Source organism: Primulina eburnea, chromosome 11 (genome assembly GCF_022965805.1).
Source record: "Primulina eburnea isolate SZY01 chromosome 11, ASM2296580v1, whole genome shotgun sequence".
Lineage (NCBI taxonomy): Eukaryota > Viridiplantae > Streptophyta > Magnoliopsida > Lamiales > Gesneriaceae > Primulina > Primulina eburnea.
In genome coordinates, this window is record NC_133111.1 from 9,927,683 (window position 1) to 9,940,460 (window position 12,778).

Sequence of the window (12,778 nt, forward strand, 5' to 3'; positions counted from 1 at the left end):
AGAGAAATAAGTTCATTGGTATTGTAATGATTCCAATACTCCTTGAAAAGAAAAGAAAAACTAATTATGTATAAAGGAGTTGGCAAAGAGAAGAAGAAAAAAATAATGAAAAGAACGAATCAGAAGTGGTGAAAAAGAAAAATTTGGGAAAAGAATGATATGAATGAGAAGAAAACAATAAGTTGGTGGTGAATGAAAAAAAAAAAGAATGATAATGAGTGAAATTGAGGAAGTTCAAATATTTCTCTCAAATTTTGATCTCAATACCTTTATTGTAGCCATGAGCCGTAGCCTAACGTTACAAGACTACAAGACCTATTAACCTTGTCACATTTATCCAATATACTATTGGAGAAAAGTTGTTCAAATCAAACTTATGGATACCTGAGAAATATGGTTAACGAGTATAAACTTTAATCATTTGCATACAAGCATTTCATTGTGTGATTTCATCTTTGCTATACCCGTGTTGAATATCTTACGAGCAAAATATTCACCAATAAAGTCCTTTGTGATCTGTGTAAGTAATTGTGTATTTAAATGAAGTGTGGGTTGAACTGAGCTGAATATTTCTTGAGTTTATAAGGCGGGTAAGTGTTGTGAATCTATTTGAGCATTCGATGAGGTAAATAAACATTGACATATCACACACACATATGGCTCTCAAGTAATTGTGAATCACATGAAAATAGATAAGTCGGAGGCCATTGTCATTTTCTGCTTATCCAGGACTATAGTTGTCAGTGTTTATTTCTTGTTGTTTGAGTCTGCACCTCTATTTTTATTTTATTTTGCTCGGGAGTAGCAAAAGTTCAAGTTTGGGGGGATTTGATAAGTGCATTTTGTGCACTTAAATTATCCTTATAATTCATTTAGATTGTTAGTTTTCTTGGGCAGAATTATGCGTTTTTGTTATTTTTGGTGTGATTGCAGGAAGCTAGGTAAGGCTACGACATAGGCGTGAAAAGGAACAAAAATGGTGCTTAGAAGAAGAAGTATGACAAGCCCCCAGGACTAAAAGCAGCAAGACCCGCGCATATGCACGAGTCTGAGGCGCGCATATGCATGCAAGGCATATGGCAAGACCAGAGAACATCGCGCATATGCGCGGGACATGGGCGCGCATATGCGCGATATAAGAAAAAAATGAAGCGCAGAACAGAGGACTCCGCGCATATGCGCGGAGCAATGGCGGGCACAAGAGAAACTGCCCAATGATGACAGAAAGATGCGCGCATATGCGCCAGTCTTGGTCGCGCATATGCGCGTGGCGTGAATATCAGAATTAAATAGGTTACGACATGAAGGGAGGTTCTGAAATTATTAGTAAGCAGCCGACAGCAAGCAACCAAGGAACGAAAAAGTGAGATCCAACGGAGGACGGAACGTGAAGAACGGAGATAGAAGACGCTAAATCTGGACAAGAAGACGCACTTTCATCTCTCCTCAACACGTTTCTAATTCGGTTCTTTACTTTTACGTTTTTAATGATTACAAACAGGTTTTGTATTGATTTAGATTCGAGTATGAACTAATTCTATTTTCTAGAGATTGACGTAGTTGTGGTTGAACCTATGTTATTGACTTTGAATTTTCATTGAATTATTTCATCATGTTTATTTGTGATTTCTTGTCTTTAATGCTTTTGGATTACTGGCCATAATTCGATTGATCAAATAATTGAGGTCTAACACTCGAAAGAGGGGATTGAAATTAGGACAAGGGGGAAATCACATCGTCAGATGTTTATAACGTGCAAAACACGTATAACTCTGGTGAATCCATAGAGAGAACCTTGTTTGCATTTATTACGTGTTACATGATTTTGAATAGACATATTAAAATCAGTAACATGTAATACATTTCTATTTATCACTTGAAAAAGGGAATAGGAAAATTACGAGTTCTTGGTTAGTAAATATGATGTAATTTAATAATATGTTAGTCAATTTTAATTTAGCATAGGGGAAACCAAACAAAATCATATCTCTAGATTGATCGACTCATTGAATTTCAATTGCGTTCTCAGAATTTACTAGGATTCGTTATTTATCTATGAATTGATTATAAACTATCTCATTGATTTTTCTAAATAAAGTTGAAATATGTCAATTATGGTACTTAATATACAGTTTTAAATAATTACTCCTCGTGGGATCGATATCTGTACTCATACCAGTACTAAAACTTGACGCCGTACACTTGCGGTAGTGAATATACGCAACACAAGCCCTAGCCATGGTGACTTTCAATGAGAAGGAGAAAGGCAAAGCACCCAAAATATCTGAAGCCTCATCTCCTGAGGTACCAATTGATACTGATATTATGATCAAAGGCATTTAGTCCAGTTTACACAACTTGACATCAACGGTCTCTGAAATCAAATCGACTCAGCTAATGCATACGTTCAGATTTGATTCCATCAAGTAGAATACTATGAAGAACCTCAAGCAGGTTTCAAATGATATCACTACCTTATTTCTCCTTGTTGATCAACTGAAGAAAGACAGAGTGACAGCTCCGGCTCTATTCCAGACTCAAGACATGCTTGTCAATCGAATTGACTTCGTGCACACAAGTATGACAAAGAAAATGGATTTGATGCAGGAACAAATGTTGAATGCTATATCTCAAGTCAGTTCTGAAGTTCGTCTTCTTTCTGACCTTGCTGGTGTTGACAAAAAGGTGGAAGACGAGCAGTCAAAGAAAATAACTAGTCAACCAACTGATCAAGGACCTGCTGACAAAAGAGCTAAGAAGTGAAAAGCAGTCAGTTCAGTTATATGACAATTCACTTAGATCTTATCTTACTCTTAGTTTGTACGAATCAGTACATTTGACGATTATTTTATCTACAAAGAGTTCTTTTATTTTATCTACAATGAATTATATCATTTCTTGGATTCTATGTATTTTCAAACACCAAAAAAAGAGAAATTGTTAGAATTAAGATTTCGGAGTTTGACAAATTTGAAGAACTGAAGCCAACTGAATTAAGGTTATATAACTGAACCTAATAAAACTGATATAATTCAAAACAAAGTCAACCAAACTGAAGATTAATAAATAAATGATCGGATGAAATCGAACTGACTAAAGATAATTGAATCGTAAAGTCAACTGATCTATCAACTAAAACTGAACAAGACGCATTAAGAGATATCAATGGATAAGTCATAAATCGAACAACTAATATCAGTTTGACATGTCATCATCAAGCTCAGCCAACAACCGACAAATTGTACACAACATACTGTAATTAACAGTTGAAGCGTCACATATCAGACTGCTATATCGTACTATTGTCAGAAGAATTTTAACACATTCAGATAGAACAATTCAAAAAGATATGAATCATTTAATGCATTCATTGTTACCGTTGAGATGGAAGCCTATAAATAGCTAAGGAATTCAGTATGAAGAAGATTGATTTTCTACGTTAACATCGATTTTGAGAAACTTGAGAAATTCAGTTATACACGATCAGTTGCGATATTCATACAGAGAAGCTCACACTTCAAATATATATTCATAGCTTTCAGGCTATCATTTGAGCTAAGATTACTAGAACATTACATCAAAATATTAGATCTTCTAAAGATCAGTTGTGCTACGAAAACTAAATCAGTTGTGTACTGATAATCGTAAGAAACTAAGAGTTTCAGTTTAACAGTGTTTAAGTCCAAACTGAAGTGGGTTATTACAGCTTCTGTATTTAATGAAAGTCTTTTAGTGAAAACATATACTTGTGATAGAAGGGGTGTCATAGGAGTATTTGAAGTCTCTGACCATCCATAAAATCTTTGTGTTCATTATTGCAGTTATTCTTTGAGTATTCAATCTATCAGTTAGTTTATTTCCTCACTTAAACTAGTTAACTGACTGTTATCAACAAAAAGATTTCTTAAATAAGTTTGTCACTAAACTGATTCATTATTTCGAAAAAGAGCCAAAAATCGTAAAGTATTCATTCAACCCCCTTTTTAAACACTTTGACCCTTCAACCGATCCTAACATACTTGTTAGCAATGTTTTATTAACTGGACAGGTGTTCAAATATCTTAAGCAGAAGAAGTCATCTGCATCAGAATCAATGCCTCCCAAGGTAACCAAGCTGGCTTTGAAATCTAGCTCTGATGAAGATTCTTGGGATGATGTGCTGGTCTCCAAAGTTTTTAAGAAGAAATGGTCAGAACAGCCCAAGGCTATGAAAATCAAGTTTATCAAGAATGTTTCCACATCGTTGATCCCTCCTCCAATTCTGACAATCAAATTGAGAAATCTCAAGTGAATTCAAATAGCCGAACCAGAAATCACAACTTCTTTCTCAAGTGTTCCTCTTTTTCATCCTATAGATAAAAGGGAATAAAGTTTTTATTGAATACCCAACCAAACAAAACAATGTGGACACTGCCATCGTGCTTATAGTAGAACGGGTCAATGAGATTGTTAAGAAGGAAATAGAGTTGTTTGATAAATTGGTTGAATTCCGAACGATCACAACATTTGACTCCCTTATTCAAACTGGCAAATTCAAAGCAGCTGCCAAACTCGAGCTTTCAATGATGGAGTGGATAGAAGCCTCTGACATTCCAACTTCTCTTCTCCGATGAGACTTCCTTGAATTATAGCTAAAGTAAATTGTTCTCCGAGCATTAATCCAACTCAAGAGAACAATTTTGTTCCCACCTATCCAATAGCAAGGGATGATTTGTCCGTCATCGCTCACTTTGAACAGGCTGCTCTATCACTCTCGGGGATTATCATTCTTAAGCGGCATGAACTTCACCTGCATGTGATTGGCGATAAGGCCAAATTCCACCCTGAATTGAATTTGGATGAAGTGCTGGCTCCTGAGAAAATTGCAGATCTATCTACCACTCAGTAGAGATTCATGTGGAAAACACACTGATTCAAGAGCCTGAATCATTTGTGCCTTTTCTCTTGGTGCATATCGATCTATTTGAAGTACCTCTGATTTCTGCCGAAGAAGTTGTGCAATCTATTTGTGTCTTTGATTTCGCCATGAATAGCAGTCTTTCCCTCCGACAAGAAAAGAACAATTCCTCGCATATTCACATCTGCACTGAGCTTTCAGGCCAAATATCTAGATTACAAGAACACATTGATCAGCGCATGGATGCCCAAGGAACTCAACTTACTGAAATCATGAAAATTCTTCTGCGTGTTGATGTCAAAAAATGGGAAAGAAAGAGGCAAAAGGAAGTACAGAAAGCTGTAGAGGATGTCAGGAAAAGAGTTGCAGATCGTGCCAAAACTTATAAAGCTTTGGTACAGAAACATTTTGAAAAAAAAAAGAAGAAAAAACGAGCAAAGAAGAAGGTTCAATATATTTGTTTGTATTTCTTGTAGCTCGTAATTTCATTCACTCAATGAAATACAATATTTCTCTTATTACGATGTTATGATTTTCTATAAATTGTTGTATAGTTTTGCAGCTGGGCTTTGTCATCACCAAAAAGGGAAAAATTGTTAAGATATTTTTATTACCCTTAAGTTTTGGTGATCAACAAAATCAAAACATCATCTAACTGTTTCAGGAAACAGACGCAATCTCTCTTCTACAACAGGAACGCTTCAACCGCTTGGATCTCAACCTATTGCAGTATCTCAGCAGCTTGAAGTGTTTCAACCGTTAAATGTTCTCCAACAGGCGATGTTTAAAACTTCAACCGCTTCATATAAGGAGCTATTTATTGAACACTTAGTGAAGAACATTCTCTGACCGAATCATGACATTCAATGGGTTGCACCGCTACATGTCAAATGTGTCTTGCTCGAATCTCGATAAAGATTTTTATCATCCAGATAATTCTGTAATTATCCCAAAAATGGAAAGATTATTCAAATATCCTACCAGTTCTGATGGAGCTAACAGCTACCATTAACAGAACATCTAGCAGCAACCTTTCAGAAGAACGTGACTCAGAGTTGCACAAGCAAAGAGAACATTAAATGTTTATGCAGCCGCTGATAGTGACATATCATATTGACGCTAAAATTTTACGTTATTTGACCAGTGTTCTGTTAGTCTATATAAATGAAGAGTTGAAAAATTCAAGAGCAGAGCTCGTTGACTTTTGCACTCTCTGCTATACAAGCTTTTCAACCGCCATATTGATACATCACTAAGCTTGCATATCTGCAGATCTTGAGCGCACTTAAAGTTTCATCTTTCATCGCTCATTCAAGCACGCACTAATCATAAATTTATCTGATCATTCAAGGATCAACCTCGTACTACTCAAGCCTATTGTTTTTTATATATGAATGACATTTGGACTGTTTGATTTACTGAGTGGTCTAGTGAACCTAGGGTCCTTAAATATCTAGAAGTGTAAAATGATCTCTAAGAGTTCCAACAGAGATAGTGTGATAAGTCATGGTTGGAGTGGGCTGTTGCAAAAGTTTGTAAGGCTAAAGTCTTTTAGTGGAATCTTTCCTGAAAAAATAAGAAGGGGTGACATATTAGTTTTATCTCAAAACATCCATAAAACCTTGTTTTTTTACTCTCTGCAAATTCTTACATTTTGAACCATTTCTTGTTAACCAGCTAGCCTGCCGGTTGTAGCTATCATTATAAATTCTAAACCGTGTTCCGCATTTTTTAAGTGGTTCAGATTTCTAACTGTTCGAGAAAAGTTTCAACCTCCTAAAAACGCTTGAAAAAAAAATTAAAAACATTCATTTTAAAAATAGTTTTTTCACCCCCCCCCCCCCCCCCCCTTTCCCCCTTCTCTAAACTCTTTTCCGATCTCAACAAACTAATTTTTTGTTTCATAGCCGATTCAATCAATTCTTGACTTATTTTACTGGTCGAACATGTAGATCCGGTCCAGTTTTGAAAACACTCCTTAGCTCTTAATAAAAATATCAATGGTACAGTTTCCTAATATTTCAAAAATAGTTTTATGCTATTATTCCTCAATGTCAACTTTATAATCAAAATAAACGAAAAGGTTTAAATTTCGAGTAAATTTTCAAGGATCCAATAATTATTTATAGATATAAATTTGGTATTCCCTGAATCTATTACCATGTTGTTATAAGGATAATTATACTAAAATAATTAAATCTAAAGACAAGTTTAAGATCAGTCCCTATGTCAAAACTTGTATGTTCTAACTCCAAAACAAACTTGAATTATTTGTTTAAATTCCCTAATTGTTAAAATTACTAAAATAACCTCCATAATTCTTAAAAAATTCCCAATTTATACTAATCAATGAAAATGATATCAAAGTCGAGGTAAAATAATTCAAACATACAATATTATTACTATGTAATTAGATGTTTAAGGAGAAGATTTTAATAAAATTATAGATCCTAACATACGTTCGAGATTTATTATTTTTAGATTTTATTTCAATATTTTAGAATATTTAAAACAAGAATATCTAACTCAGGTTAGATATCAAGAGAAACAAGGGATGAATCAAAGAACTCACGTATAATTCAAAATATTAGATTCCTAGAAATGGATCCAGATTCCTCTAAAATCTTCGGAAATCTTAGAAAAATCCAAAAAACGGTACAAAACTATGACAGTCAGTTATACTATGTACCATATAAAATTGAAGAAATCCTTGAGAAACAAAAAAAGTTGTTGGAATTTTAACTGATATTCAAACAAGAATCCAAACTCTAGAACAACTAAGTTCAAGTAAAATGAACTATAACGTCCAAAAATTCGGTTACGTAAACCGCATACATGAAAATTATTAAATGACTAAATTATTTTAATTAAATGCTTTTGAATGCATGAATGATATATTTTGATTGACTAAATGATTAATTGTGTAAATTTGCTTGAATTCATAATTTAAATATTTTCAGGAGAATATCGGTGGTTGGTCGGAGACAGGGGGACCAGAAACGATTAAGGTATTTGAAGGATCGTTTGCAGAGCACCTTGAGGTGATTCAAGCAAAATATTCTCCAAGAGCTACAATAGCTCGTGTTCTAAGAATGTATACATCGATGAATTAGATCGAGTTTGGTATAGAACCATGCGGAAAAAACTCGATCTAATTCATCGATGTATACATTCTTAGAACACGAGCTATTGTGAACCAAGCGGAAAAAAATCGAAATAATCCTTCGTTAATAAACACTGATATATGCGTATATCACGTGCAACTGAATAACCAAAAGACTAGATTAGTTTTTGCATTCATTAGTTCAGTTATGGTGAGAACTGAACCGACGAATGTTCTAACTCGTTAAATCAGTTTGAAGCAATAGTTAAATACACAAGATATATTTATGGATGTTTGGAGAGTTCAACTGCTCCTACGTCACCCCTTCTACCACCTCGGGTAGGATTCAATAGAAGACTTTGATTTATACAACTACTTGTACAAACCCACCTAGCTTAGGACTTACCCAATGCCTAACTGAACTCCTAGACTAGACTGAAGTCAGGACCTTCCAGTCAATACTTCGTTACCGTCTATGTGAGAAAGACTACAGACACAAGTTTATTGTCTTTGTGCAAGACTGTATTTGAGTGGTGGTGTGTGTGTGTGAGAGAACTGTTCTTTGAAAACTACCCGAAAGTGTTCTCACACACTAAGGGAAATATGCTTCTAAACTAAGCTGATAACATGTTTAAGTGTTCCCTCTTGGCTGATAGCTTCTTGTAAGCTGATGAGTCAATAAGCGTGCCTTCTTCTTTTCGTTGGTCAACTCTCATCTTTTTCTTCACTGAGCTTCGGCTTCTATTTATAGGCGTTTGGCTGAACGTACAGTGAGACTCAATTATTGTGACCGTTACATTTTAATCTATTCCTCGAAATCCATTCCGAAACTTTTGCTTTAAGCGCTGATGCAACGTCTCTTATTGTACTTTGATCGTACAATAGCTTTTGTACATTTGTGCGTAGCTGGAATCCACTAGAATACAAAGCTTGTCTTGATCCGCAACTGATTGGTTCCGACTGATGCTCTGGACTGGTCATCTGAACTGATCTTCAGTTGGGCTGGTGAAATCAGTTGATTCGTCAGTTGAACTGATTTCACTCTTTCAGTTGAACTGCTTAGCTGGGCTCTTCATCAGTTGAACACTTCATCAGCTGGCCGGGTTTTTGAAGATCTTCTACTGAACCACCCATCAGCTGAACAATTAGTTGAACTGTTCGTTTACATTTCAGTTCGAATGGTTCAGTTTGTGTGATCAGTTGGACGTCTTCAGTTTGTGATTTTGACAGTTCGTAACTGATCTCTGCTCCAATTTTGGCTCGATAACTGATCACTTCGAAGCCTGATCAGTTCTTGCTACCTGCGCACTAAGTTAAATACATTAGAACAAAATAACAAGTTTTGTTAACATCAAAATCAAGATTGTGAACATGAAATGTTCCAACAATCTTCCCATTTTTGACGATCACAAAACTTGAACATTTAAATCGAAATTATTATCCCCCTTTGTGAGAATCAAAAACAATTAAAAAAAACTAAGGCGGATAAAAGAATTTTCAGTTCGAGGGAAAACAGTAAGAAAAGCTCCCCCGCAACAACTGAATAAAACGAAATTTAAAAGCAATTTTTCAGTTTGAGGGATACCAAATTCGAAAAAAGTTTTAAAAATAAAAGCTCCCCCTCAACAACTTAATTAAAACTCCTTTTAAAATCTGAATTTAAAAAACAGAAAAACTCCTCCTTAAAATATAAATAGTCACGCGATTTTATAAAAAAATATTTTCAGCAGCAATTATCATGCAAATAGTTAAGGCTACACAAAAACTGGAAATATTCAGTTATACTTAAACTAATTCGATAACAAGATATTTATTTAAACGAATAAACTTCCCTTGTATTATAATTAAGCACGTCAGTTATGTAAGGGAAAAATGCTACTACACTTAGCTAAAGTTTTAAACAACATTAGAACTAAATATACCAACTACTATTCCTTGAATGCTTGAAAGACTGCATAGTCTTGAGTTCATTTTCCAAATGAATGGCTAGCTGCTTTGAACTTGACTTCTGTGCTAGCTAACTGGTCTAGCTGATGCAAATTGGACTCAACTGATTGCTGAACCGCATTGATCATCTCTTCTGATCTGATATGGCAATGAAGCGGCAGCACTTCTGATGATTAATCTCCACTTAACTCATCAGTTTCAGCTGGTAGTTGGGTTTCGTCTATTGATCAGTTGAACTAGTAAACTTGCAACTGAAATCTTGTCCGCAGATCAGTTTTGCTGTTCTGCTGTCAGTTGACCTCAAAAACCTTGCAAACTGCTAGAATAAAAAAACTGAATCGAGTGAAGTGGCTATAATGTTAGTTGCTGAGCCAATCCCCTCTATTCTAATAAATGCGTAAGATATAAAAATTTTAGAAGGATTTTGAAAACCATTTTAAATACCATATTAAAACACATTTTAAAAGAAAATATCAGTTTTCAAATATACTTCTTAGAACAGCTAGCTCTGATACCAATTGAAGGATCGTTTGCAGAGCACCTTGAGGTGCTTCAAACAAAATATTCTCCAATAGCTACAATAGCTCGTGTTCTAAGAATGTATACATCGATGAATTAGATCGAGTTTAGTATAGAACCAAGCGAAAAACACTCGAAATAATCCTTCATTAAGAAACACTGATATATTTGTATATCATGTGTAACTGAATAACCAAAAGACTATATTATTTTTTGCATTCATTATTTCAGTTATGGTGAGAACTGAACTGACGGATGCTCTAACTGGTTAAATCAGTTTAAAAGAAATAGTTAAACAGTTAAATACACAAGATATATTTATGAATGTTCGGAGACTTCAACTGCTCTTACGTCACCCCTTCTACCACCTCGGGTAGGATTCACTAGAAGACTTTGATTTATACAACTACTTGTAAAACCCCACCCAGCTTACGACTTATCCAATGCCTAACTGAACTCCTAAACTAGAATGAAGACAACACCTTCCAATCAACACTTCTTTACCATCTATGTGAGAAAGACTACACACACAAGTTTATTGTCTTTGTCCAAGACTGTATTTGAGTGGTGGGGATGTGTGTGCGTGAGAACTGATCTCTGAAGACTACCCGAAAGTGTTCTCACACACTGAGAGAAATATGCTTCTAAACTAAGCTGATAACATGTTTAAGTGTTCTCTCTAGGCTGATTGCTTCTTGTAAGCTGATAAGTAAATAAGCGTGCCCTTCTTCTCTTCATTTGTCAACTCTCATCTTTTTCTTCACTGAGCTTCGGCTTCTATTTATAGGCGTTTGGCTGAACGTACAGTGAGACTCAATTATTGTGACCGTTGCATTTTGAATATGTTCCTAAAAATCCATTCTGCAACTTTTGGCTTTAAGCTCTGATGCAACGTCTCTTATTGTACTTTGATCGTACAACAGATTTTGTACCTTTGTGCATAGCTGGAATCCACTAGAATACGAAGCTTGTCTTGATCTGCAACTGATTGGTTCCGACTGATGCTCTGAACTGTTCATCTGAACTGATCTTCAATTGGGCTGGTGAAATCAGTTAACTCTTCGGTTGAACTAATTTCACTCTTAGTTGAACTGGTCAGCTGGGTTCTTCATCAGTTGAACACTTCATCAGCTGGCCGGGCTTCTGAAGATCTTCTGCTGAACCACCCATCAGCTGGATAATCAGTGGAACTGTTCGTTTACATTTCATTTCGACTGGTTCAGTTTGTGCGATCATTTGGACGTCTTCAGTTTGTGATTTTGACAGCTCGTAACTGATCTCTGCTACAGTTTGGCTCGATAACTGATCAGTTCAAAGCCTTATCTATTTCAGCCACTAAGTTAAATACATTAGAAACAAAAATGACAAGTTTTGTTAACATTAAAATCAAGGTTGCGAACATGAAATATTCCAACACTATTAAAGATTTAAAATCTAAATTTTTATTTTTAATTAAGAAAATGTTTATTTTAAATAATTTAAGAATTTTACCATTTTTAAGTTCAAATTTAAATTAATTAGTTGGAGCAATTATGTAATTTATAAAGGATATATTTTGGAAATAGGAATTTTAAAACTTTTAGTTTGAGGCCTAATAATTTTATTATTATTAATGAGCCTAATTAATTAATTAAAATTAGGGTTAATTAAGCCAATTAATTAAATCCTTTGAAACATTTTTTGTTTTTTTATATGATTAAACCATAGTGCACACACATACAACGAAACATACACACACGAAAGTTACGTGAAAGGGTGCAGTGGCCGATTTCTTTTTCAAGCCAAAGGAATTTCGAAAAATTTTCTCCTTCGTTCTTTGATTTTATTCCTCGTTCTTTCTTCCAGCAACAATCTCTCGACTCCCTGGCATCCTTAGGTGAGTTTTCGGTGGATTTTTGCCAAGAAAAAAGGTAGAAATCGTCTTCGTCACTGACATTCCACCGCATCGATAATCATATTTCAAGTGTTTTAAATGCAAAGACACGTTCTAAACCTTTCTTTTGCATCATTCAAACTATATTATGTATGTTTACGATATTTTGAATGAAAAAATGATGATCAAGTTTTATTAACATTTTGAATAATTTATTTTAAAGTTTCAAAGTTTTTAATGCACGTTTGATTCACGTTATGATTCCTTGGGACTCGCTGCCATTAAGGGGAATGGAGATGATGTTTACAAGTCCTAAAGGAAGTCCCATGTAGGTTAGAAAAGGGCTGGAATGAGAGGGTAAAGTGCTGAGCCTTGGTTTGGGTGTATTGCATGCGTTGGGTTCGGTTTTGGGGAAAGAAATGGGGAAAGACGGGGCATG